General features: G+C 36.8%; 1 protein-coding gene across 2 annotated transcripts in view; it reads right to left on the bottom strand.

Moving 5' to 3' along the window:
- Positions 1-9,714: 9,714 nt before the first annotated feature.
- The window catches only part of LOC128694687 (metabotropic glutamate receptor), a 111,930-nt gene continuing 94,137 nt past the window's right edge, over positions 9,715-27,507 (bottom strand). The window contains exons 11-12 of one of the 2 annotated variants that reach the window (XR_011393400.1): positions 18,771-18,990; positions 9,715-9,837 (exon numbers count right to left, since the gene is read on the bottom strand). The gene's annotated coding sequence lies outside the window, so the exon portion shown is untranslated. The remainder of the gene's footprint in view (positions 9,838-18,770; positions 18,991-27,507) is intronic. The other variant, XR_011393399.1, reaches the window with a different exon arrangement.

Below are 27,507 nucleotides of genomic sequence, written 5' to 3'. Positions count from 1 at the left end.
TATGGGTTTAGCGTTTCCCCATGATTATAATAATAATAATAATCAATTATATGTGCAATACTAAAGCAGAAGGGGTCTATAAAGGCTATAGCGCCAGCAAAGGGCGTTACAGTAATTTCTAAGCAGTGGACCTCTGCCAATTAAAAGATGGTAAAGCTGCTGTTGACATGGTTGACGGAGAAACAGCTCACAGGAGATATGTAGTGTAGCGAGATGAACATAAAAGTTGTACATAGCAGTCCTTAAGAAAAGTGTGAACTCCTGACAGGATATGCCACTCTGCATTTCTTCTCCAAGATGTATAAATGTCATATGTACACCAGATCTAATTCAGTTAGCCTTACAAACTCTGTTTTCTCTTATAACACCTCTGACGTTTTCATAGCTGTCCACATAATGACATATTTTATTCGTTCTAGTGTATATATTAGGTTTCTGTCTTATTTATATTGTTTATTATGTCATGTTCGATGAATTGTGACAGATAAATAAGCCATAGAGTTGATATTAGGTTTATTTTGTCATGCCTCCTGAGAGCAGGAATTCAGCTGGAATGAATTAATTGCACTTCAATTAATTTAAATGAGAAAAATTGACCCAGCATACGAACAAATCAGGATACAAACAAGTCCACTGAACAGATTAAATTCGTAAGCCAAGGTTCCACTGTATAGGGTTTGCTACTATCCACGGTAGTATATATTTACTATATTATTGTATTCTGTTTGAATTTCACATATAGCAAAAATAAATTTTCACTGTTTATTCAGCAGAAAACATCCTCGCCCAAAATGCCAAATTCACTGGTTCTGCTCATTCAGCACGACATATATATGCAGTGTATAGACACACACACACAACGTATGAATATGCATAACTAAAGTTTAATGTTCACTTGTCATTCCTCAGTAATAACCCACATGGAGACAGAAACTCAGAAAATTAATTGCTCTGTATATTTTGATCCTCTTCTGAGATGTAACTATCTGCTAAAGAGGATCCCTGAAGAGAATCAATCTCCTGAATTAGTCTTCATGTGGGTTATTATTGAGAACTGACAAGTGTTCATTACACTTTAGTCATCATATATATATATATATATATATATATATATATATATATATATATATATATATATATATATATATATATATATATATATATATATATATATATATATATATATATATAATATATATATATATATATATATATATATATATATATATATATATATATATATATATATATATATATATATATATATATATATAGGAAAAATTTAAAATCGAAAATGGAAATTGTCAGTGTGCCTGTGTTTAACTTTGATTTAATTGCTTTTAATGTTTTCAATATTTTAATGGATAAAGTGGTATATTTTGTGCATTTATATGATGATGAGCTGATCACTGAAATAATTTGCACAGTGTTAACAAGTCAGCTTAATCATTATAACACAAATGTTATCAGTTACATTACTCCAGTACCTTTTAAGATTTTAACAACTATTTCAACATTCTTTTCAAAGTAAAATTTTAATATAAAATCTTAGTAGAAGTGAAAAAAAATCATGAAGCAATTTTTTTTTTTTGCTATAAGTTCATGTAACTTCAGAATTGTTAAATAATCATTCTAAAGAAACTGTAACGAGAATGCCCTTCTCCTGAAGCAGGTTCAGAAAGCAGTTGATTGTATATGGTGTACAGATGGCATAATTAATTCATATTTTTAATAGTTTTCTATGTATTTTGAAATGCCTTTCCTTGAGATTAGAGATGTCACTGTACCAATCCTGTTTACCATTTAAGAGTTCTTAAATATGTTTCAAGTAAAAGATACAACTTGTAACTCAAAAATCTAAGTGCTGCCTATGGTCTGTTGAGAGAGTTCAAGTTCTTGCAGTAATTACCATGTAATTTGTGTCTGTCTCCTTTATGACTGCCTAATTGTTGAAATGTTTCACAGAAAAATTAAAGGTTATATTTACTATAAATTCCATACATCAGTCACTAGAGATATACTACATAGTGATAAATGGCTGAAGAAAAAACACAGATTAAGGTTATATTTTTATTATTTTAAATGAGCATATACATCATGTGTGTCATCAATTCCTGAATTTTTTTTTTTTCCTGTTCACTGACCACCGACTTGTAACCAAAGGGTACATGTAATGCCCTACCTCTGTTTCCAAAGTTTGAATTGTATGTTCATGTCTTACTGGCCCTGTGCCCATATGAATATTATTGCAGATAAAAATCTGCTGACTTGATATTTTTATATTTTTTTCCCCGCAATAAGTCACAAAATTGTATCCAGTCATTACAATGTTCAATTATAACAATCGTACTTGTTTGCCTCATGTATACATGCCCTCTTGTTTGTAACCTGTTTGAAATGTCAAAAGCCCCTCACACTTGCTCCTTTGCACCTCACTTAACTCTGTCAAGCTAATAATATTTGCCTTGTTTTGCTGATAAATTGTACAGCGATTTTTATTACATTATTTTTGCGAGTGTATGTACGTGTAATTTACTCATCATTCAGCTTCTGTCATTTTAATCTTGATACAGTACTAGAATTTATAAATTTTATATGCTTTTATTTCCCAAACAGATATTACAAATAAATTTTGTCAGAAACTTGCATCTGTTATGCTCTGAAATTAATTTAATATGATTCCTCACCAGATTGATTAAGCCACAATATCTGTCAATACCAGTCAGTGAAAGCATATAAAGAGCATGGAAGCAATATTTTTGAACTGACTAAATTATATCACAATTATGTTTTGCAAAGCAAGCTTGGTTCTGTTGAAACAAAGCGCCACTAATAGGTCAGAGATGCTCTGTATGAGCCACTCAGCAGGTTATCATATGCATAAGACCTACATATCAGGTGATTTTCCCTGACAAGTTAAAACACGACAAAAAATGCAATGGAGTATTCGCAACTTGCATTGATATTGTACCCAGTGTAATTTTTTTTCAAATACAATACCAGCAAAAATGCTGCATGCATCCATTCATCATTTTCAGATATTTTTTAGACAAAGCTATCAAATTAATTTAAGTTGCTTGTAGTCTCTCCAGTAGATGTTAATATATTTAGATATTTATCAAACTTCCGGTTAACATGCAAGCTCTTAGGTACATAATTTTATTATCGTTTTTACCTTTATTCAGTGGTAGTCACCAACACTACTACATTACTTTTATAATCCTATGCCTATGTCAGAAAGTTACCTCACATTTAAAAGACCCCAAAGTTTTTTTTTTATTATATAGCATCTTGCAGCATCAAATTTTATTCTATGAAAATACTGTATTCTTTTTTCTTCCACAGACACATTAACAGTCAGTCACCAAAAAATGGGAACACTACAAAATACACGAACTTAGTGCATAAAAGAATACAGCAATGGTTGTTATTTTTCCCAGTGTCCACAATACTAAAGTATTCATCTTGGCATTAGTGAAAAGGAAAATATTTCATCAAAGACCAAGACAATACAGTAGTTAATACAAAAGGAATACAATAAACCCTATTATAAAAAGTGACTACATAATGCAGTTTAGTATAAATGCTTTTGAATAGTGCATCCAAAATTATATAGCACATGAAAAAGGCTTGATAGTATACTCCATAAGCATGACAACATTGAGTTGTATACAAAATCTGGGTTCGTAGTTCCATGAAATTTTCCTCTCCAACCCAAATTGGGCCTAAGAGTCGAGTGTTTAGAGGCACAGCTCCTCCCCATACCCCCACTGCCATCTATGCCGCCTACAGTTGCTTTCTGGGAGCATCGTGTGCCTTATTGTGTTTAATCATTTTGGATTTTTCATCACTCCTATTTGTCTCTGGATTTTAACCATGGCACCCAAGAGGAATACTAGTGATGCTGAAGGTGCCAAGAAGAATGAGTTAGCTCTGACAGTATTGAAGAAAGTTAAAATTTAGGATATGCTACATGCAGTGGCATGTATTCATGAGAAGCAAGGTAAGTATTGTATACCCAATAAACATTCTTTTATGCAAAATTAAAATATCTTTAAGCTAATATAATATTTAGTTGTACGTAGAATTCCCTGTTATATGCAATATTACAGTTGTAGCAGCATCATCCACCTGTCTGCAGTGTATGATGATATTCTACTGCCAGATGTAAGATGAATATTATTAATTTAAATATTAACCCAATTTTTTCCCAATACATATAAATACAATTCAGATCTTTGTAATATGCTATGAAAAGCATTCTGATATTTTAATTATCCCTCAGTAATGTTTATTATCAATGAGAATTCCTTTTCCTAGAGATCTGGACATCTGTTGCCCCTCCCATCCATCATAGCTACCCCCATCTAATACCACCTCACTACGCCCTACAAATCGTGGTCGTAAGCACTGCAGAAATACTATACATCATGCTTAAGCAGGTTAATATCTGATTTGCAACTAATAATATAATCAAATTAGGCACTAAACCCAGAAATGTCAAGTGATTTGTAGAGCTTTCCACTCTTTGTCATTCTGTGGGTTTAGAAAAAAAAATCTAGAGCTTGGTTTTTAGTTACTGAAGTGACACTATAAGTGTCTAATTCTTTTTGTTACTGAAGTCACAACTTTTGGTTGCTTACTTGTCAGAAAAATTCTCAGCTGAGATTTTGAGTTCTATAAACCTGAATAACTTGAAGAAATATCTTTGCATATTTATTTTAATGGTTCCAGCAGTGACTGCTTTTATAGAGCACAGCTTTTTTTGCTCTGAAACAAATTAAAACTTACTCCAGAAGTTCTTAAAGTTAAGAATGACTGCAAAGCATTGCCCTTCTATCATGTGAAAAAAAAATTGGAAAAATTTCAGGCAAGCCAGAATTTTACAAAGTTACAGTGCACTGATTTTTTTGTTTTTTTTTTTCAAAAGTCCAGAATTACTTTATTAAACTATGTTTAAATTGCTAAATTAAATATGATTTTGTTATGACTTCCTCTTTTATTAGTCAAAATAATCACTAAAAGCAAATTATTATTATTCATACTTCACCATTATAAAGATATGGTGGAACTCCGATTTTCCTACGGTCTGCATATCGTACAATTCAGATTTAGAACACTTTTTTGGGTGAAATTTTGGTCCGGATTTCATACCTCCATCTGGAAATTATACGTATCAGACATGTCCACCCGTGTCTGACTGGCTCTGTTACTTATTGAGTGAGCATTCATCCGAAACATTCCTCAATTTTTGTGATTTATTGACTGTTACTGCGAAATAAGCCACCATGGTCCCAAAGAAAGTTCCTAGTGCCAGCCCTATGGTAAAGAAGGTGAGAAACATGATAGAATTCAAGAAAGAGACTGTAGAAAAATATGATAGTGGCATACGTTTAGCCGAGCTTGCCAGGATGTATGGGAAGTTGAAATCAACAATCTGTTCCATCCTGGCAAAGAAAGTAGAAATCAAGGAAGCTAATGTTGTGAAAGGGGTAAATGTGCTTACGAAGCAGAGATCACAAACAATCGACGATGTGGAGTTGTTGTTGTTGGTGTGGAACAACGAGAAACAGCGGGAGATAGTGTTGTGGAGTTGATCATTTGCGAAAAGGCAAGGATCTCAAAGAAAATGCCTGGAACCCTAAGAGAGTTCTGGAGGAATCACTTCAGTATCCATCATTGCATAAGCCTTATAGGTAAGGCTTGGGAGGGAGTGACTTCCAGGAGTTTGAACTCTGCTTGGAGAAAATTGTGGCCAGAATGTGTCCAAGAGAAGGATTTTGAAGAGTTCGAGGCTGACCCTGACCCTGTCGACCCTCTGCCTGTTGTGGAATGTATTATGGCTTTGGGGAAGTCCATGGGGTTGGATGTGAGTGACCAGGATGTGGAAGAGTTGGTGGAGGACCACAAGGAAGAGTTAACACTGAAGAGCTGCAAGACCTTCATCTGGAACAGCAACAGACCACAGCTGAGGAAATTGCTTTAGAGGAGGAGGAAGAAAGGAGAAGGTGCCTTCTTCAGTGATTAAGGACATGCATGCAAAGTGGAATGAGTTGCAAACTTTTGTTGAAAAATATCACCCTGACAAAGCTGATACAAGCCGTATCTGCAACATGTTCAGTGACAATACCTTGTCCCATTTTAGGCAAATCTTAAGGAGATGCCAGAAACAGAGCTCTCTGGACAGATTTTTTAGTGCGACGGGTCCAGTGCCAGTAAAAACAAAGAAGGGAAGTAACCCCAGAGAGGGCTTTGATACCTGAAGTCCTTATGAAGGGGGATTTCCCTTCCAAACAATAACTTCAACTCCCTCTCCCCTCCTTGCCTTCTTCAGTACACCAACAAGAGTCTTCAATCAAGGTATGTAATGTTAATTTATCATTAAAATTAGTCATATTTATTTCTCATTGTTTTCTGTATGTAAAACTAAAGTTATTCTTTAAAAAAATATATTTTTTGTTAATATTTTTGGGTGTCTGGAACGGGTTAATTGTACACGTATTTACATTATTTCTTGTGGGAAATGTTAATTTGGTTTTCGTACGTTTCGGATTTAGACCAACCTTCTGGAACAGATTAAGTATGAAAAACAGAGTTCCACTGTACTTAACAGTATCAATGTCTTACCCAAGCAATTTTTTCACAAGCTACAAGTTGGTGCACATGTGATGGAGACTGCCCCCATTTTTGATCTGTGAGAATCCATCACTTTTATATAGTGCAAAAACCACAGCAATTACCTCAGACAAGAGGGACAAACTGCCACTCACTTCTATATGAACAAGCAATGACATCTAAAATGTAAAATAAGATAAACTGAAGTAATTTGAAGTGTTTGAGAGCACAACCCTATTTTCCTCTTTTGTTCTTCACCAGACATACTGATAATTTCCATAAAGTGCCGATTTTAAGACGTACTGCACACATTGAAAGAGAACTTACTGTACGTTAAAAGTAAATTTCTAAAAACAAACCACAGTTCCTCACACTATAAATTGTTCACTTTTAAAACAAAAACAGAAGACATTAAGAGCAATGACAATTCAACAGAATAGTATTTTGATAGATTCATACACAGGTTAATGCAGCTGTAAATCTTTATACTATTAGATATACATGTATATATTGTAAGCTAAAAAAAAAAAATATGAAAATGGTGAAGGGCCTAATTAAGAGAGGAGAACATTCCTTAAAATGCAAATAAATATCAAGGAATCCTCAAAAAGTACATTTCCTAAGGATGCATATAATGGTCAGCTTCTATCAACTAATGTTATGTAGATGGACAAATAGGATAATCATGCCTAATATCCCTACATTGATTGATAGTGGACCATTTTAGTACATTATAAATGTATTAAGATAATGAAATTTTTTTCTAAATCATATCTTGTTCATGCATGCAAAATAATCACTGAACAGAAACAGTTTTTATTTATTGTGGATCATGCTCCTTTACTGCACAGTTAGGAATACTGATGTAGTATAATATTGTAAGTACTGCATGGATTATTATGTTTCCTTTGGTATTATTGTATGTGTGCACTTTCTTTGTGTTAAGACAAATGCAGGAGGCTATTATGTTTTACATGATAGTGATAGAGTACTCGAATCTTACAAGTTAGACGCAATAAGTGATGCAAGTTACTTATGCATTTTTACTAATTTTAACTTGTATTCTAAATTTGGACATTTTTTTTTATCATAATGGAGATTATTGGTAAATAATTTCCGTTCTCATACCTAAAGTGTATCAATATTATATTTAATTTTAACCCTTAAATGGTCCAAACGTATATATACGTTTTTTCAACATCTGAAAGTATGTAAAAAATGTAGATCTTCTTTTTTGTTTTACATTTGAAAACGTGTAAAAAAAACTTTTATCTACATTTTTTTTTGTTATATTTGAAAATATGTAAAAAAAATAGATCTACTTTTGTAGCACTACGAATTTGAACGTCAATCTGTTCGGACCGTTTAAGGGTTAAGAGCTATGTGTATTGTAAATTTAGGAAAAATATAATTTAATATGCAAATAGTGCTTGGCATCACTACACAACATATAGTTTTGAATCAGTGCTTAGGAATTGTAACAGAATTATGGTTTTGTATAAACTATCAGCAGTCAGCAACTATTAATATATGGACTAAAGCAAAGCAGATTATGTTTAAGATAAGCAGCTCCTGGGTCATGTGATAAGCAATCTTCTCTGCCCTACACATGTAACAATGACATTCTTCTCTTCTACTACAATTTATTGGTTATGTCTACAATATCTGTCACTTTACAGTAAATGTGTATTAATTTTATCATATTTTTGTCTGAAAATTTTTGAAATTCAGTATTGCAGATGTTACATGGCATAAATCCAATTGTCATTTCTAAATTAAGCATTAAAGTAATGCAATACACTCCCTTAAGAAAAATTACTATCCAAGTTTAATGGGAAGTTTGGTGCTTTATAGAGTGTTATTGGGTTAGCTTAAATGTAAAAAAAAAAAAAAATCTTATTTAAGATAGAGCTTTGAAGGTTTTAATCTTTTCTTTATCAAAATAATTATACAGCACAACTCCCTACATATACAGGCAAGAAAAAATAAACTTGCACCTCAGCCCTTTATATTATATTATATTATATTCACTACATGGCTTATAGCAATTAGAGAAAAATAAAGTGTGCATGTGTGCATGCATATGTATGTATGGTGTGATTGTGAGGGGGCTTGGACATCCAACAGGCATGTGTGTGTGTGTTAGACAGGAGTAAGTGGAGGTAAAGTGGTTTTTATGACGATGTGCTGTTAGAGTGTAACATTTATGAAGAGATTCAGGAAAACCAATTAGCCAGACTTGAGTCCTGGAGGTGGGAAGTACAGTGCCTACACTCTAAAGAAGGGAAGTGGAGATACTGTAGTTTGGAGGCACATCCAAGTTATAATGTGATAGAGTGATGGTGAAAATGTTTCTTCTTTTCCGGATCACCCTGCCTTGGTGGGAGACAACCTGTGTATTGATGTCGAGGCAAGAGTTCTGATATTGGGAGGTGGAGAATGGAAGCAGTGTGATGGTGACCATGTGGGTGGCAGTATCAGTGGCCCAGTGTGGATTGTGGGTGAGTGTGCAACTGGTGATATGGGCATTAAGGAGTGTAGCGGGTGGTTATGTGACTAGGTGTGTAGACAGTGTGTTAGAATATGTGGGCCATGAAAGCATGAGCATTCACATGCACGCGCGCACACAGGAGCTGTGACTCGACCCCAGCAACCACATATAGGCAAGTACATACGTATGTATGTGCACACACACACACTATTTATATATATATATATATATATATATATATATATATATATATATATATATATATGCAAAACAACCACTGTGAAAGAATAGAGAAATTCCAAGCGCTTTCGTGACTACTCACATTATCAAGGAACATTATCATTGTTCCTTGATAATGTGAGTAGTCATGAAAGCACTTGGAATTTCTCTATTCTTTCACAGTGGTTGTTTTGCATATTCTGAAATCACCTGTTTACTGTGATCTTATTGCATATATATATATATATATATATATATATATATATATATATATATATATATACATATATATATATATATATATATATATATATATATATATATATATATATATATATATATATATATATATATATATATATATATATATATATATATATATATCCATCCACCCACCTCTACTCTCCTGCAACCACAAAGGCAAACATATACATGTACATGTGTGCACACACACACACAGTACATATGTCAGGCCCATCTTGGAGTGTGGAGCAGCAGCATGGAACCCACACCTGAAAAAAACACATTAAGAAACTAGAGAAAGTGCAGATGCAAGGAGACTAGTTCTAGAGCTAAGGGGTATGAGCTGAGGGGGCAGGCTAAAAAAATTTAACAACACTGGAGGACTTTAGAACCAGGGGGAAACATAACGTGCAAAATACTTAAGACAAATTGATAGGGTGGACAAGGATAAGCTGTTTGAGAGGTGAGAAACAGGTACTCTGGAACATAGCTGCAAGACAGATGAACCACAGGGATTCAAAAAGTATTTGTTCAGTCACAGAGTTGTTGGAAAGTGGAATGATCTCGATGTGGTGAAGGCGGGTTCCATACATAGTTATAACAGTAGGTATGATAGAATCTACAAGGCTAACAGGGAGTGAATCTGGCAAGCAGTAAGTTGAGAGGCAGAGCCAGGAGCTGAAATATGCGAGTGCACATTATTATATAGCATTTGACAATTTATTGAGAAAGGCAAGCACATCCAGCAGCAAAACCAGGGCTAAGATTCATGTTAAGTGTGTTGTGTGTAGCTGATTTGACAAGATGGCTGTGAAAGGTGACTAGCAAATAGCCAGGTTATAGGATATTTATGACCTCACTCTTTTTAGTCTCGTACTCAAGATTATTATAATAAAAAAGAAGCGCTAAACCTACAAGTCATACAGCTTGTACTCAGAAATGTTGCTGATGCCAGTGTTGCTCACATAGATCTATGCCTTAAGCACAGCACCACTGTATATGCTGCGAGTAGTAAATTTCCACCTAGACATGAGAGAATGGGTGTGTGCACTGAGTGTACATATAGGAAAAATCCTGCCCCATGCTGTTCATGATGGGAAAAGCAGTACTCTGACCTTGTGTTTGGTTTTAAATAGCAATTTTGAGGTGTTTTCTGTGGTTTTTATGGTTTATTGGCTGTTTGTTGGTATCGGTTGATATATTAGAGGACGTGCTAGCAAAGTAGAGATGCTGGTGGGTTTCAGACTGTAGAAGCTTGAAATATGACTCAAAGTGGCATGCGAAATATTAGATTTTTGAGGATTTTCCTTAGGAAAGATAGGGCCTCCCTATCCCCATAGTCTGTTCTATGGAGTTTTTATTAGGTCTGCTTCAATTACTGGGATGGCCTAAACCATGACCAACCACTGTTGGTTATATTTTATTATCCAAGAAAGATGGTAAAGTTTTGATACTTTGTGTCCTAGCGACATAATTAATGGACAGACAGGCTGCTTTAGTGGCTAGAACACCGAAGTGTTTATTTTGGACATTTTAAATTTTGTGTAAAATTGACCAAACTACTGATTTCTCTGTACATTATATGGCACTTTTGATAGTTAAATGCCAGTTTGTTATGCTCAGTCAATAGAACAGAAAGCATGCTAACAAAAAAGCTAGGAATTTTTTCAAACTGAGCATTGGAATTACCATAAAATAGGACTCAGTGGGCAAAATTGCCAATGTATAAATTTCACCCAGATTGCCAACTTTGTGCTGCATAATTCCTTAAATTTTCCATGTCATTACATTCATAATCATACACTGTAATCTAACTAAATACTAAACCCAAAAGGGATAACAAATTTCAGAAAAAGGTTCTCCTATTTTTTTTTTTTAAATCACAACACTGTCAGTACTTTTAATTTTGTGGGTCACAACAATGAAAAGATTAACATGACAGAAATGAGCATTCTCAGGAAAATAATATCAGTTTAAGTGCTAATTCCGTAAGGGTCATACGGCACTGCAAGTAGGGAATTACAAAAGTAGCAATGTGCAAAGGCAAGGAGTGAGGGTTATGGGTGTGAGAGAGTATGGATTAGAGGAAGTGGAGTTAATGTAAGACTAAAATATGAATCATAGTTGGTATAATAGGTTAGTTTCTGATAAGTCAAAAGTGTGTCTGCATAAAAGGTAGGACTTTCAGCAAAAAGGTCAGATAATGTGTGTTGGGGTGATGTATGTAGATGTTGGCCGTGAATCCCGCATGCCTGCTAACTGACAGGACAATTGATTAACCCTTAAGCTGTCATCAGAGAACACGACTTACTGGTTTGCATAATTCATAGCACCTTCAAATGTGCCGAGCAGCAAATTTTGGCCTAGACATGAATGGGTGTGTGCCGTATAAAAATAAAAATCCTGCCCTCATACAATACATAATGGGAACAGCTAACCTTTAGGGCATTGTTTTCTGGATGGTTCTCATGATTTGACTGACTGTTTCTTGTTACAACAGATATTCTAACAATATGGAGAAGACCATGATTGGTTTCAGACTAGGTTACCTGAAATAGACCAAACTGATATAAATTATCAATTTTAGTTGATTTTTGTAAGGAAGGGTATTATATTATAATCATAACTAAGTTTTAAAAATGCAGTATTAGAATGTGGGGCAGAAGTTTGTGGTTTGGAGGCCTGGTCACAGACTGGGCCGCTGGGGCGTTGACCCCCGGGACTCTCTCCAGGTAAACTCCAGGTATAGGAGGGTGGGTGCAGGAAGAAAGAAGAGCAATTGGTGGAATGATGAAGTAAAGGGTGTGATAAAAGAGAAAAAGTTACCTTATGAAAGGTTTTTACAAAGCAGAAGTGTTACAAGAAGAGTAGAGTATATGGAGAGTAAAAGAAAGATGAGAGTGGTGAGAGAGCACAAAAGGAGAGCAAATGATAGAGTGGGAGAGGCACTGTCAAGAAATTTTAATGAAAATAAGAAAAAAATTTGGAGTGAGTTAAACAAGTTAAGAAAGCCTAGGGAAAATATGGATTTGTCAGTTAAAAACAGAGTAGGGGAGTTAGTAGATGGGGAGATGGAGGTATTGGGTAGATGGCGAGAATATTTTGAGGAACTTTTAAATGTTAAGGAAGAAACAGAGGCAGTAATTTCATGCACTGGCCAGGGAGGTATACCATCTTTTAGGAGTGAAGAAGAGCAGAATGTAAGTGTGGGGGAGGTGCGTGAAGCATTACGTAGAATGAAAGGGGGTAAAGCAGCTGGAACTGACGAGATCATGACAGAAATGTTAAAAGCAGGGGGGGATATAGTGTTGGAGTGGTTGGTATTTTTGTTTAATAAATGTATGAAAGAGGGGAAGGTACCTAAGGATTGGCAGAGAGCATGTATAGTCCCTTTATATAAAGGGAAGGGGGACAAAAGAGATTGTAAAAATTATAGTGGAATAAGTTTACTGAGTATACCAGGAAAAGTGAACGGTAGGGTTATTATTGAAAGAATTAGAGGCAAGACAGAATGTAGGATTGCGGATGAGCAAGGAGGTTTTAGAGTGGGTAGGGGATGTGTAGATCAAGTGTTTACATTGAAGCATATATGTGAACAGTATTTAGATAAAGGTAGGGAAGTTTTTATTGCATTTATGGATTTAGAAAAGGTTTATGATAGAGGAGCAATGTGGTAGATGTTCAAAGTTTATGGAATAGGTGGTAAGTTACTAAATGCTGTAAAGAGTTTTTATGAGGATAGTGAGGCTCAGGTTAGGGTGTGTAGAAGAGAGGGAGACTACTTCCCGGTAAAAGTAGGTCTTAGACAGAGATGTGTAATGTCACCATGGCTGTTTAATATATTTATAGATGGAGTTGTAAAAGAAGTAAATGCTAGGGTGTTCGGGGGAGGGGTGGGATTAAATTATGGGGAATCAAATACAAAATGGGAATTGACACAGTTACTTTTTGCTGATGATACTGTGCTTGTGGAAGATTCTAAAGAAAAATTGCAAAGGTTAGTGGACGAGTTTGGGAGTGTGTGTAAAGGTAGAAAGTTGAAAGTGAACATAGAAAAGAATAAGGTGATGAGGGTATCAAATGATTTAGATAAAGAAAAATTGGATATCAAACTGGGGAGTAGTAGTATGGAAGAAGTGAATGTTTTCAGATATTTGGGAGTTGATGTGTCGGCGGATGGATTTATGAAGGATGAGGTTAATCATAGAATTGATGAGGAAAAAAAGGTGAGTGGTGCGTTGAGGTATATGTGGAGACAAAAAACGTTATCTATGGAGGCAAAGAAGGGAATGTATGAAAGTATAGTAGTACCAACGCTTTTATGGGTGTGAAGCTTGGATTGTAAATGCTGCAGCCAGGAAGAGGTTGGAGGCAGTGGAGATGTCTTGTCTAAGGGCAATGTGTGGTGTAAATATTATGCAGAAAATTCAGAGTGTGGAAATTAGGAGACGGTGTGGAGTTAATAAAAGTATTAGTCAGAGGGCTGAAGAGGGGTTGTTGAGGTGGTTTGGTCATTTAGAGAGAATGGATCAAAGTAGATGGCGGGGTAGGGGTTGTCCTCGAAAAGGTTGGAAGGGGTAAAGGAGGTTTTGTGGGTGAGGGGCTTGGACTTCCAGCAAGCGTGCGTGAGCGTGTTCAATAGGAGTGAATGGAGACGAATGGTATTTGGGACCTGACAAGCTGTTGGAGTGTGAGCAGGGTAATATGTAGTGAGGGGATTCAGGGAAACCGGTTATTTTTATATAGCCAGACTTGAGTCCTGGAAATGGGAAGTACAATGCCTGCACTTTAAAGGAGGGGTTTGGGATATTGGCAGTTTGGAGGGATATGTTGTGTATCTTTATATGTATATGCTTCTAAACTGTTGTGTTCTGAGCACCTCTGCAAAAACAGTGATTATGTGTGAGGTGAAAGTGTTGAATGATAATGAAAGTATTTTCTTTTTGGGGATTTTCTTTCTTTTTGGGTCACCCTGCCTCAGTGGGAGACGGCTGACTTGTTGAGAAAAAAAAAAAAATAAGCACTAAACCCACAAGGGTCATACAGCATGAGGAAGGGTAGGGGCCCTCCTTATCTCCCCATGTGTTTTATGGATTTTACTAGGTTTACATCAATTATTGGGACAGCCTCAACCATGACCAAGAATTGTTGGTTGTTTTATTAGTCGAAAAATAGGAGGAAAAAATTTGTGACAATGGATTCCAATGAGAACGAAAAACAGGGATTTTTACCGTAATATCATTATTCTTGTATTCCCAGTTAATGCTAAAAGTGATGGATTTGTGATCACTTGCGCCAAGCTCTTCAGTGATCTCCAGATTATTTACGAGTGTTTCCTTATTTGACAAGACTAAGTCTAGCAAATTATTACCCCTGGTAGGCTCTGAGACTTTCACAAAAGCTGGTTTACATCATAATGGACATCAGAGGCAATCTTTAAATACATGCTTTAAACACTCCGGTTCTTTACTCACCTAGCAATTACATTTGTGCCTGTCTTAGGAAATAAATATGGCTATCAGGCCGAGGCTCGGTTTAGTGTCCAAGACAGAGTTTTCAACCATGACCAAGAATTGTTGGTTGTTTTATTAGTCGAGAAATAGGAGGAAAAAATTTGTGACAATGGATTCCAATGAGAGGTTAAATATATAGGAGAGACTGTGGATGTGATAATGAACTGAGGGAAGGTTGCTTCACTGGCTGGAATGCCTACAACGTATGCCCAAATTCTAGGCACTTAATAGGTGATCAATGGATAGTACAGAAAAGATACGAGCAAAATAGTCAGCAACTGGTTAAAATCGCTGTTCTATAAATTGTTCCCCAAACTCCAACTTCACACCTGCATAATTCCACAAGTGTTGCATCAAATTTTTGGTATCTTTAAAAAATAATAATAATTTTATTTCTTTGTAAAGGTTACAATGTGTAATTACAATTTTGATTTGCTAAGTACAAAGATACCCACTATCATGCCGAGGCATTTCGGGCAAACTAATCCTAATACTTAGTAACCAATTAAAACTAGATAAGATAAAAGTACATAGTAATTATACTTAAAACTAAACATGGAATAGTGGTTAGCCGTTTTACAATCTTATTTGGACTTAATAAATCTTATGTATACTTAGTACAAAATCAAATTTACAAGGAATGGTGCAGGTGGTAATATTTTATAGAATGTCAGAATTAAGAGCCAGGTGGTCACATGATAAAACTAGTCAGTAGATGTTTGGTTGATTTGGTTAATATTGTGAGATAAGATGATTTTTTAGCAGAGTCCTAAATTTATAAGCTGTCTGGGGATCCTTGACCTGTTCTGGTAGCGAGTTCCAGATCTTCAGGCCTTTTATGTGTACTATAGCGTTCTTGCATAGTGAGTCTTACTCGAGGGATGTTGAAAAGTGCCTTATGCCTTGTATTGTGACTGTGCATTCTGTTGTAGCTGTCAAGTAGTAGTTTTGGGGAGGGTTTACAGTGGAGTTTAAAGTTCTGTATATGTAGTAGGCACAACAATAAGAGTGTATGTCTTGTATATTTAGCAAGTTGAGTCTTTTGAAAAGTGGTGGTGTGTGTTGTCTAGCACAGGAGCTGGTTATCACCCGCACAGCAGCTTTTTGTTGGATTATTAAGGGTCTAAGGTGGTTGGCAGTGGTTGAGCCCCAGGCACAAATACCATAGGTGAGGTAAGGATATATTAGAGAGTGGTACAGGGTAAGGAGAGCCATTTGTGGTACACAGTAGCATATCTTGGAAAGGATTCCAACTGATTTGGAGATTATCTTGGCTATGTGATGGGTATGGGACTGAAATTTAAGATTACAGTCAAGGAGAAGACCTAGAAATTTGCCCTCCGTGTGTCTTGATGTAGGGGAACCATTTAACAGTATGTTGAGTTGAATATTTGAGGCTCTGATGCCAAACAGCATGAAGTATGTTGAGAGTGAGTTTGTTGGTCATCATCCAAGCATATATCTTTAGCAGTTTATTGTTTACAGTGTTTCCAAGCACAGCTGGGTCTGAATGGGAGTAGACATATGTAGTGTCATCTGCGAATAGAACTGGTTTCTCTACCATTTAAGAACTTTTTTTTTTTCAAACATGCAGACACAAAAGGGGCTTTTAATTTAGGGGGCTGTGGACAGTTTAAGGGTTAAGATATAGTGGACTGACAAGGCAAACACTTTTGTGTTTTATGACAGACAACACAAAAGTGATCACCCTGCTAACACAATGTTCTTTTTTGTCATGTTACTTATAGTCATTCTATAAATACCATAAGTCCTCTGCTGAGACTGTCCACCTTACTACAGACCCTTTGGGTTTAGCACTTAATTTAATATTATCTACCCAACTCTGGCTTTCATGACTTCATCTTGTCAAATCAGCCCTCATGCACAATATTCCTAACAATCTTAGTCCCAGTTTTGCTTCTCCAGATCCTGGCTTTTCTCAGTACACTGTCAAGTGCTCTAATGCTCAGAACACTCACGATTTAACATGACCTTTACTGCCACCTCTCCTGTCCAGCTCGATCAGTCTTCGGTATTTCCTTTCTCTTACCTGTCTTCTGACTTTCTCCTTTGCTTCTGTTTTCTTTCCTAGCATTGGCCAGTATGCCTACTATAGTGCTCCTCTGCACCTTGAGATATAATTTACTCTATTTGCTCTATCACTAGCCCTGCCTAGTAGGGGGCCATTAAACTCCCACTACTACTGTATATACTACCATTATGACTACTACAACTGTTACAACTAGTACTGTTACAACTACCACAACCACTCCTGTTCTGTCCCTTTTTCTTGACCTGTCCTCTGGTCTTCATATTTTTTTCACAGGTGTGACTTGACAATGATCCAAGACAGGCCTAATGATGTTGAAACTTCCTTTTTCGTAAGTTGGCATTTTGTGGTTCATTTCTGGAATATGACACTGTACAAACCATATCTTCTAAAAAATACAATAAAACATAAGAAATCACTAGAATAATTTGTTAACATTTTACTCAATTTTCTATGACTAGTTACAGTCTGTACCTTTTTGCTATATCCCAGAAATGAATCCTGTTGATGGTGTTTGATATGATACTAAAATGTTGATATGCACTTTATTAAAAATCCTGAGAAGATATGAAGTCTTTACTGCCTGCCATGAATTATATTTTTTAAAGAAAGTAGGATATATATATATATACACAAATATACATATGCATACACACACACACGTACAATGTACACACATACAATATACTGTACACACATACAATGTACACGCACATACACACACAGTTCTACTACATGTTAACAGAATTAAGACAAGAGAGAAGGATGGGTATATTGCATTTTCTTGGACTGTAAGAAGGCTTTTGACAGTTCTTCACAAGACTGGTACAAATGCTAGAGAAGCTGGCAGGAATAACAGGAAAAGCACTACAATGGATCAGGACATACTTGACAGGAAGGAAACGAGGAGTGATGTTCAGTGACGAGGTGTTGGAATGGGTGCATGTGACGAGTGGGGTTCCACAAGGAACAGTCCTAGGATCAGTGTTGTTTCTTGTATATGTGAATGACATGACAAGGGATAGAGTCAGAGGTATCCCTGTTTGCAGACGATGTGAAATTAACGAGAATACAAGAGGACAAGGACCAGAAAGGGCTACAAATAGATCTGGACAGGCTACAAGTCTGGTCTGACAAATGGTTCCTGGAATTTTACCCCATCAGGTGCAAAGTTATAAGAGCTTGGGGAAGGACAAAAAAGACTGCAAACAGTGTACAGCTCAGGAGGCAAAGGCTTCAAACCTTACTCAAGGAGGACCTTGGAGTGACTATTGTACTGAGCATATCCTGAGGCACACATCAGTCAAATAACTGCTGCAACAAATGCACATCTGGCAAATTTAAGAATAGCTTTTCAACATCTAAGTAAGGAGTCATTCACGACACTACACTGTGTATATCAAGCCCGTATTGGAGTACACAGTAGCAGTATGGAACCCACACCTGGTCAAGCATATCAAGATACTGGAGAAAATGCAGAGGTTTGCAACAAGACTAGTCTTGGAGCTAAGGGGTATGTCCTATGAGCATAACAGAACTAAGGGAATATTATTATAACATACAAAATATTGAGAGTAACTGACAAGGTGAACAGGGGCAGAATGTTTCAGAAGTGGGAAATAGGAATAAGGGGGCATACCTGAAAGTTGAGAACTCATATAGAGTCATACGGATGTTAGAAAGTATTTCTTCAGCTTTGGAGATTATCATTAAGTGGAACAGTCTAGAGAGTGAAGTGGTAAAGGCAGGACCCATACGTAGCCTTAAGACGAGGTACAACAAGGCTCTTGAAGCCAGGAGTGGACCTAGTAGTGACCAGTGAAGAGGCAGGGCCAGGAGCTGTGACTCAACCCCTGCAACTACATATAGGTGAGTACACATATGAAATAAGGTCAGAAGCATTATATATCTATGGATTTTCATTTATAAATACAAGCAGCTTACACTGGCTAACTCTGGACTATGAAAACTACTGGAATGGGAGGGAAAGATAAAAAATGGGGGTGAGACTGGCACAAGATATCAAAAAGAATAGCCTTGCTTAAAGTTTAGATGAATCTTTGAAGATAAATGTAAAAACTACTTGAGACTCCAAAACCCCCATTAATGTCTTGATAATTATTTTATACTGTACATACTAAATACAATATTGCCTAGGAAAAAAATCCACCTTACGAATGCAGGAAGACCACAAGGCACCATGTTGTTTGTTGAAAACATATAAAAAGTACTGCCTAAACATTCATACTTTTAATGTCAGCTACATATGCCCATATATAAAACAAAACCCCGTAGAATTTAAGTGAATAACCAAAAACAAAAGTCAAGTATTACTGTAGTTAGGAAGTAAGGGGTTGTAATACTCAAATGCTAAAGCTAGTTTTTATACCAGGATGAGCAAACACTGCTTGAAATTCATGCAAGATATTTTTTATATCAAGAATTCAGTAGCAAGTATTCCTCAAAAGTTAAAATCATCAAAGAACTGAAAAACTAACTCATCAAATTCCATAAAAAAAAAAAAAAGATATAGGTCAATTCATACAATAAGTAATGGAAGGAGAAAATCATACCAAAATTCCCTTAGTTCTTATTTCACAACTCACTCATATTAATCACTAAAAAATAAAAGTGCACCAATATTTTTATAATTCATCCAAAAACATCTCAAACCTAATTATCAAGGAAAAGGAGTAACTGAACCAGAATATTAGGCCACCACATTAATTTCCCTATCATTGCATAGTTTTTGAAGTATGTTTTCAATACCACTGGGTGTACAGAAGAAAAAAAAAATTAGGTAATGGAATCTTATAGAGATGACAATAAGCCAGAGGTCTGTTTCCATTTACTCTACTTTTTATTCATACCATAGCCAAAGGAGAAGGTAAGATTGAAATTCTCTTAGTTTTCATTTTACCGGCAATTCACAATAATCATCAAATAAAAAAACTGCAAAAATAGGTTGTTTATTTAACCCAAAAAAATTTAGAAAACATCTGGTTAACTATGTAAACAGAAGGTAACTGCAAGTGAATCATTTTGTTGAATTATTGTGTCTGACTATCTGCTGTATAATCCTCCGGGTTTAGCGCTTCCCCCTTGATTATAATAATAATAATGTGTCTGACTATTGGTTCTCAGGACAACTGATTAAGCAGAAAATTAGAACAATAATTAAGGTAAATGAACATTTATAATATATGCAATGCTGTGTAAATTTCCCCAAAAGGTGAATAAATCCTACACAAATAAAAAAATATACTTCTATGATGAGAGTACTGTATAATGCATTTTTGCAGCACAAGAAAATCTAAACTCAGTGAGGTACAAATTTATCCACCCATACATGGCTCACCACCAATGTAAGAGAGCAAAAGAAAACAAGCCATAAGATTTCCAAATGAAGCTAATCTTTTTGAAGCTGCAGTGTCAATAGGTAAGTTCACACAACTCTGGGTTTGACATTTAACAAAGAAATCTGTAGAATTCACTAAGTTTTAGGCTGCAAACATGCATGTAAGAACATAGGCAAGAATATGTACTAACATGCTACTGGTGATTGGACTAGTAGTGTACTCTGTATAGTAACACATTGCAAGGTTACTTTACACAAATTTGAAAGTCCTTCCTTGCCTTTGGATACAATTACATCCAGAAAAAGGAATGGGTCCATACTGTTCAACTTTAGTAATACATTTAATAGGAAGGATTAGATTATTCAAAGAAACTTCAGAATTTTCATTACAGGGCAACAACAAATTACAAAAGATTTTATATTTTGCACTGTCTTGTGTGCATAATCTTGTACAAACCAATAAAAGCTATTGCTATTATTCAGATTTATTCCACAATGTATAACTCTGTCAAATCAGTGATAATGAGAGGACTAAAAGTTAAAAATTTTGGTAATTACACAAAAATTCTAAAAGGTCTCCTGGCACTTTAATAAACAATGCAGCAACATCAAACCTGATACTGTACTTTGAAAATTTATATTTTCTTGTTTATACTTAGATGTTTTTATGGTTTTTGCACATCTCAAAATAGTCAACACTTAATGATTTGTAAGACCTTTCAGTAAGCTTATCCTGTCTAACATCCTGTGCCAATATCATGCCATTTTCTCCATATATCTTCTCCAGTAGATTTTGTAGTCCAGAGTGCTCATTTCAATGTTTTTTGTCACTGATGATAAATCTTTACCTTCCCATCAAGGTATGAACTGCTTTATGCTCAGAAATTATTCATGCACAATAATCACAAAAATTATGTGCAGTGGACCCCTGAGTTTTGTGAGCCTTGCGCTTCGTGAATTTTGCCTTTCAGCAACTTTTTTTTTTATCAAAATACAGCCTTGCAATTCAGGATTTGCCTTGCGATTCGTCCATCGTATGGAACACATCTGTGCAGCTGGGAGTGGCCAGGCATACACAAAGGCTCCCACAAAACAATCAGTGCATCAGTGTGGCATTGTTTCTGCGTGAGTGACCATCACTCCAGGCGTTCATATGATACATTTCATAATAATCCATTGCTTTTTGTGCTTGAAGCTGCTAAATAAGCCACCATGGGCCCAAAGAAAGGTTCTAGTGCCAGCCCTTTGGTAAAAAAGGTGAGAAACATGATAGAATTAAAGAAAGAAACCATCGCAAAATATGAAAGTGGAGTGCGTGTGGCCGAGTTCAGCAGGATGTACAGAAAACCCTATTAAACGATCACTTCCATCGTGTCTTAAGAAAAAGGAAATCAAGGAAGCTGTTGTTGCAAAACTGGTAGATATGCTCACCAAAAGGAGATCACAAATACTCAAAGATGTTGAAAATTTGTTGTTAGTGTGGATCAACGAAAAACAATTAGCCGGAGATAGTGTTATGCAGTCGATAATTTGTGAATGGGCAAGGCAGCTGCATACCGATCTTTTAAAGAAAATACCTGAAATGAGTGCTGATGTTAGTGAATTTAACCCTTAAACTGTCCAAACGTAGATCTACGTTTGCATGCGTAGCGCTCCGACCTTGATTTTCTCCATAAGAAACCATGTAAAAAAAAATGTAGATCTACGTTCGGAGCGCTACGAGAGCAAACATAGATCTACGTTTGGACAGTTTAAGGGTTAAGGATGGTTTGAGAGATTTAAGAAGCGTAGTGGCACATGCAGTGTGGTAAGGTATGGTGAGGCTGCCAGTTCTGACAAATGTGTGGCTGAAAAATTCGTGCAGGAATTCAAGGACTATGTAGAGGCTGAAGGATTCTATGTAGAGGTTGAAGGATTCGTCCCCAAACAAGTGTTCATTTGTGATGAAACAGGCCTCTTTTGGAAGAAAATGCCAAAAAGAACCTACCTCACACAGGCCACAAGCCTATGAAAGGCAGGCTAACTCTCATGTTCTGTGGTAATGCTAGTGGGAATTTCAAAGTGAAGCCTTTACTGGTGTATCACTCTGAAAATCCCAGTATGTTCACGAAAAACAGTGTCACCAAGAGTAAATTGTGTGCGATGTGGAAGGCTAGCAGTAAGGCATGGGTCACAAGGGAAATTTTCCTTGATTGGTTCAATGAAGTGTTTGGCCCGAGTGTGAAGAAATACCTCCTGGATAATAAATTGCCACTCAAGTGGTTTCTGGTAATGGACAATGCTTCTGCTTATCCTCCAGACTTGGATGGCCAGATGGTGGAGGAGTTTAGTTTCATCACAGTGAAGTTCTTGGCCCCTAATACCACTCCTCTCATCCAGCCCATGGACCAGCAGATCATTTCAAACTTCAAAAAAACTGTACACCAAAGCAATGTTTCAAAGGTGCTTTGATATGACCTAAGACCTCTGGAAAGACCACTTCACTATCCTCAACTGCATAGGCCTTATAGATAAGGCTTGGGAGGGAGTGACTTCCAGGATGATAAACTCTGCTTGGAGAAAATTGTGGCCAGATTGTGTCCTCAACAAAGATTTTGAAGGGTTTGAGGCTGACCCTGACAACCCTATGCCAGTTGTGCAATCTTATTGTGGCACTGGGGAATTCCATGGGGTTGGATGTGACTGGCCAGAATGTGGAAGAGTTGGTGGAGGACCACAATTGCAAGACCTTCATCTGCAACAGCAACAGAGCACAGCTCAGGAAATTGCTTCAGAGGAGGAGGAAAAGAGATGGAAGAAGGTGCCTTCTTCAAAGTTTAAGGACATTTGTTCAAAATGGAGTGAGGTGCAAATGTTTATGAAGGAACATCAGCCTGACAAAGCTGTTGCAAGCCGTGTCGGCAACATGTACAATAACAATATCTTGTCCCATTTGAGGTAAATTTTAAAGAAACGCCAGAAACAGAACTGTCTGGAACAATTTTTTGAGCGACAGGGGTCCAGTGACTCTTAAGCTGGTCCTAGTGGCATTAAAAAACAATGAAGGGAAGTAACCCTGGATAAGGACTTGGTACCTAGTCTTTATGGAAGGGGATTCTCCTTCCAAACAATAGTGTTACCTCTCCATCCTCTCCCCTCCTCCTGTCTTCCATACACCAACAAGAGTCTTCAATAAAGGTAAGTGTGATATTATTCTTTTATACTTTATTTCTCATTCTTTTCTGTATGTGAATCTATATTTAATCTAACAAAAAAATATTTTTGTTAATACTTTTGGGTGTCTGGAATGGATTAATTGGATTTACATTATTTCTTATGGGAAAAATGGTTTTGACATTCGTGAATTCCGACTTTCGGCAGACTCTCTGGAACGGATTAATCACGAAACTCGGGGGTCCACTGTACATTATAATCTTTATCTATATACAGTACATGAACTAAGTAGTTCATAATTACTAGCTTTAATCAGCTGCCAGCAATGCTTTGTACAACAAAGATAATTCCAGAGCTGAATCAACACCCTTGGAAATTATCATTATAATAAAAAAGGGCTAAACCTACAAGGATCATACAGCGCAGCAGGGCAGGGAAGGGTGCAGGGGTAGTGGGTAGTAAGAGGGGGAGAGATTATTATTAGGTCATGCAGGGCAGCGGATAGTGCAGGGGTAGAGGGTAGCAAGAGGGAGTATTATTAGGTCATGGAGTGCAGCAGGGCAGTGGATAATGCAGGGGTAGAGGGTAGCAAGAGATTGAGGTAGGAAGGGCTGTGAGGAGTGCTAGAGGCATCATCATCAGAGTTTGTGCAGTAAATCAGTTGCTGTCAAAAAGTCAATGAGAGAGTCTGGGTTAAAGGAGGGTCCATCAGCAAGAAGGGAAGGTAAAGTAAGGGCAGTAGAGCGGTGACAATGACTGAAGTAAATTCTGCATGCTCAGTGATAGAGTGGGCAGTCCAACAGAATATGGCTGACAAACTGGAACCTGACAATCCTCACAGAGTGGAACAGGGCACCTCTCCACGAGACACCTTGGAGTAAGACGAGTGTGGCAGATGTGAAGATGGGAGAGAGTAGTCTCCCAACCTCAACATTGATGGCAAGAAGACAGCCAGAAACCTATACTACTTGGTTTAATAGAATGTAGTTTGTTATGTAGCAGATCAGACCAATGCGTGCAGAGGTGGGTAGCAATTGCAGCAAAATCGTCTGTGAATGGAACACTTCTATATGAAAATGGGAGGTCATGTACTGCTGACCGTGCAGCAGTGTCAGCCTGTTCATTGCCCCGTATGTCAACATGACTGGGAACCCAACAAAAAAAACATCTTTGTGTTTGCTAGAGATACGGCGTAACCAAAGTTGGATACGAAGAACCAGGGGATGAGGTGTATCAAATTTTCTATAGCCTGTAAAGCACTAAGGGAGTCTGAGACGACTACAAATGGTGACACAGGCATAGACAGAATACAGGTAAGTGCTGTGAGAATGGCATACAATTCATCTGTAAAAATGCTAGCCGAGGATAATAAACTCCCCAACACGACGCTGTCCAGAAACACTGCTGCGAATCCAACACCATCAGAAGACTTGGAACCATCAGTGTACACTGTAATGGCATGAGAATGAGATCAGAAGTGGTTAAGAAAAAGAGCAGGAAGCCACTGTAAGCAGTTGGGCTTTCACGCATTACAGTGGGAAAGAACAGACACGAACCATTGGAACTTTCCAAAGGGGTAAGGAAAAGTGAGATGCTACATGAACATAGAAAGGTGGTAACTGAAAAGAAGGCGAGCGAATCTAGGCGAAGAGAAAGGGGACAGAGTAAACAGGGGTGATGAACAAATAAAGAACAATTAACATCAGTGACTATCCTATACAACCTCTCCTCACTTAATGACGAAGTTCCGTTCCTAAGACTACGTCAGTAAACAAATTTGTTGCTAAGTGAGGAGCATACTATAACGGTAGTGGATTTGTGTCAACCATCTTTGATATTGCTTTAATGTCACCTTTGCACCATTTATAATATTTCTAGTATACAGTGGTCCCTCATTTATCATCGTTAATCCGTTCCTGGAAGTGTGATGATTATCAAAATAGACGATTTTCGAATCAATTTTCCCCATAAGAAATAATGTAAATACAGTGGACCCCCGGTTAACGATATTTTTTCACTCCAGAAGTATGTTCAGGTGCCAGTACTGACCGAATTTGTTCCCATAAGGAATATTGTGAAGTAGATTAGTCCATTTCAGACCCCCAAACATACACGTACAAACGCACTTACATAAATACACTTACATAATTGGTCGCATTCGGAGGTAATCGTTATGCGGGGGTCCACTGTACAATTAATCCGTTCCCAACATCCAGAAGTATTAAAACAAAAATTTTTTTTACATGAGATATAGATGTAGTACATAAAAATACAATGGGACATGATGAATTAAACATTAACAGCATAACACTTACCTTTATTGGCGATTCTTCTTAGTGTATGGAAGACTGGAGGAGGAGAGAGATTGTATTAGTTACTGTTTGGAAGGGGAATCCCCTTCCATCAACACCTCAGGTACCAAGTGCTTTTCTGGGGTTACTTCTCTTCTGTGTTTCTTAATATCACTAGGACCAGCTTGAGTCACTGGAGTCCTGTCTCACAAAAAAAAAGTGTCCAGAGAGCTCTGTTTCTGGCATCTCTTTAACCCTTTGACTGTCGCAACCCCCAATCCTGAGGTGTCTCCTGGTGTCGCAAAATTTAAAAAAAATTATTTTTTCTTATGAAATGATAGAGAATCTTTTCCCAATTGTAGTGACACCAAATAAAACGAAATTTGATGGAAAACTGACGGAATTATGCTCTCACGAAGTTAGCGACCTCAGCGTTGTTTACAAATCGGCGATTTCGCCCACTTTGAGCCCTATTTTCGGCTAATTCCATTGTTCCAGTCGCCCAAACTCATAGCTATTTCTTTAGAACTCCATTTTTTCTATCGATTGAGTACAAGAAACTGCCCATTTACCGATTTCAACTACCTAATAATGTGGTCAGAAATTTGCAATTTGGCCAATTTCACGAAAACTAAAAAATATGACAATTTCAAAATAAGGTCCAGAATGAACAATGCAGACATTCCTGGCTCTAAAATAACATTTTCTTTGCTCATCAGTCATGTCTCCAGGCCCCTCTGATATTACTCTTGCTTTCTATTTTGAATTTTTATTCAAACAAAAAATAGAAGACTTACTATTATGCAGACTACTGCAATACTGTAATAATTGTATAAATAACATCAACCCATTCATGACTGCATATTAGAATGGCTATTTGGACATTTATTGGACAATGGCATCATTTGTTTACTTTTGAACATTGGCAAAAGTCAAACATTTCCCCTACTTTGAGCTCCATTTCTAGGTTCTTTTTATAGTAAAATCAATCAAAATCACCTCTATTCTATTACATGTTTTCCATTCTATCAAATGAGACCAAGAAAACGAGAATACAACCATAAATACTATACGAAAATAGACCACAAAGTCGGCATTTTAATTAAAAAAAAATGGTCGGAGTTTTTTTTTTCTCATTATGCACTGCGTGCTCCAGGATTTTTTTTTATATGGTGCACACAGACCCATTCTCTCACATGTGGGCCTACCAGCTTTCTCCTGCTTGATTTGAAGCCGCTAGAATTTATGAGTATATATACGTCAAACACGGTACCTCGTAAGACATATATATACGGCCGCGACAGTCAAAGGGTTAAAACTTCCCTAAAATGGGCCAAGACTCTGTCACTGTACAAGCTGCCGATATGGCTTACAACATCCTTCTCAGGGTGATGTTTCTCCGTAAATCTTTCCATCCTACACCACATTTCAAAAATCTCCTTAATTTCTGAAGAAGGCACCTTCTTCCACCTCTCTTCCTCCTCCTCTGCAGCAAGATTCTGAGCTGCGATATGTTCCTGTTCCTGCTGAAGCTCTTGCAGCTCCTCAGTGGTGAGCTCTTCGTTGTGGTCCTC

This window comes from Cherax quadricarinatus, chromosome 51 (assembly GCF_038502225.1).
Source record: "Cherax quadricarinatus isolate ZL_2023a chromosome 51, ASM3850222v1, whole genome shotgun sequence".
Classification (NCBI taxonomy): Eukaryota; Metazoa; Arthropoda; class Malacostraca; order Decapoda; family Parastacidae; genus Cherax; species Cherax quadricarinatus.
Note: the sequence above shows the minus strand (reverse complement) of the source record. Positions and strands in the feature narration are given on the sequence as shown.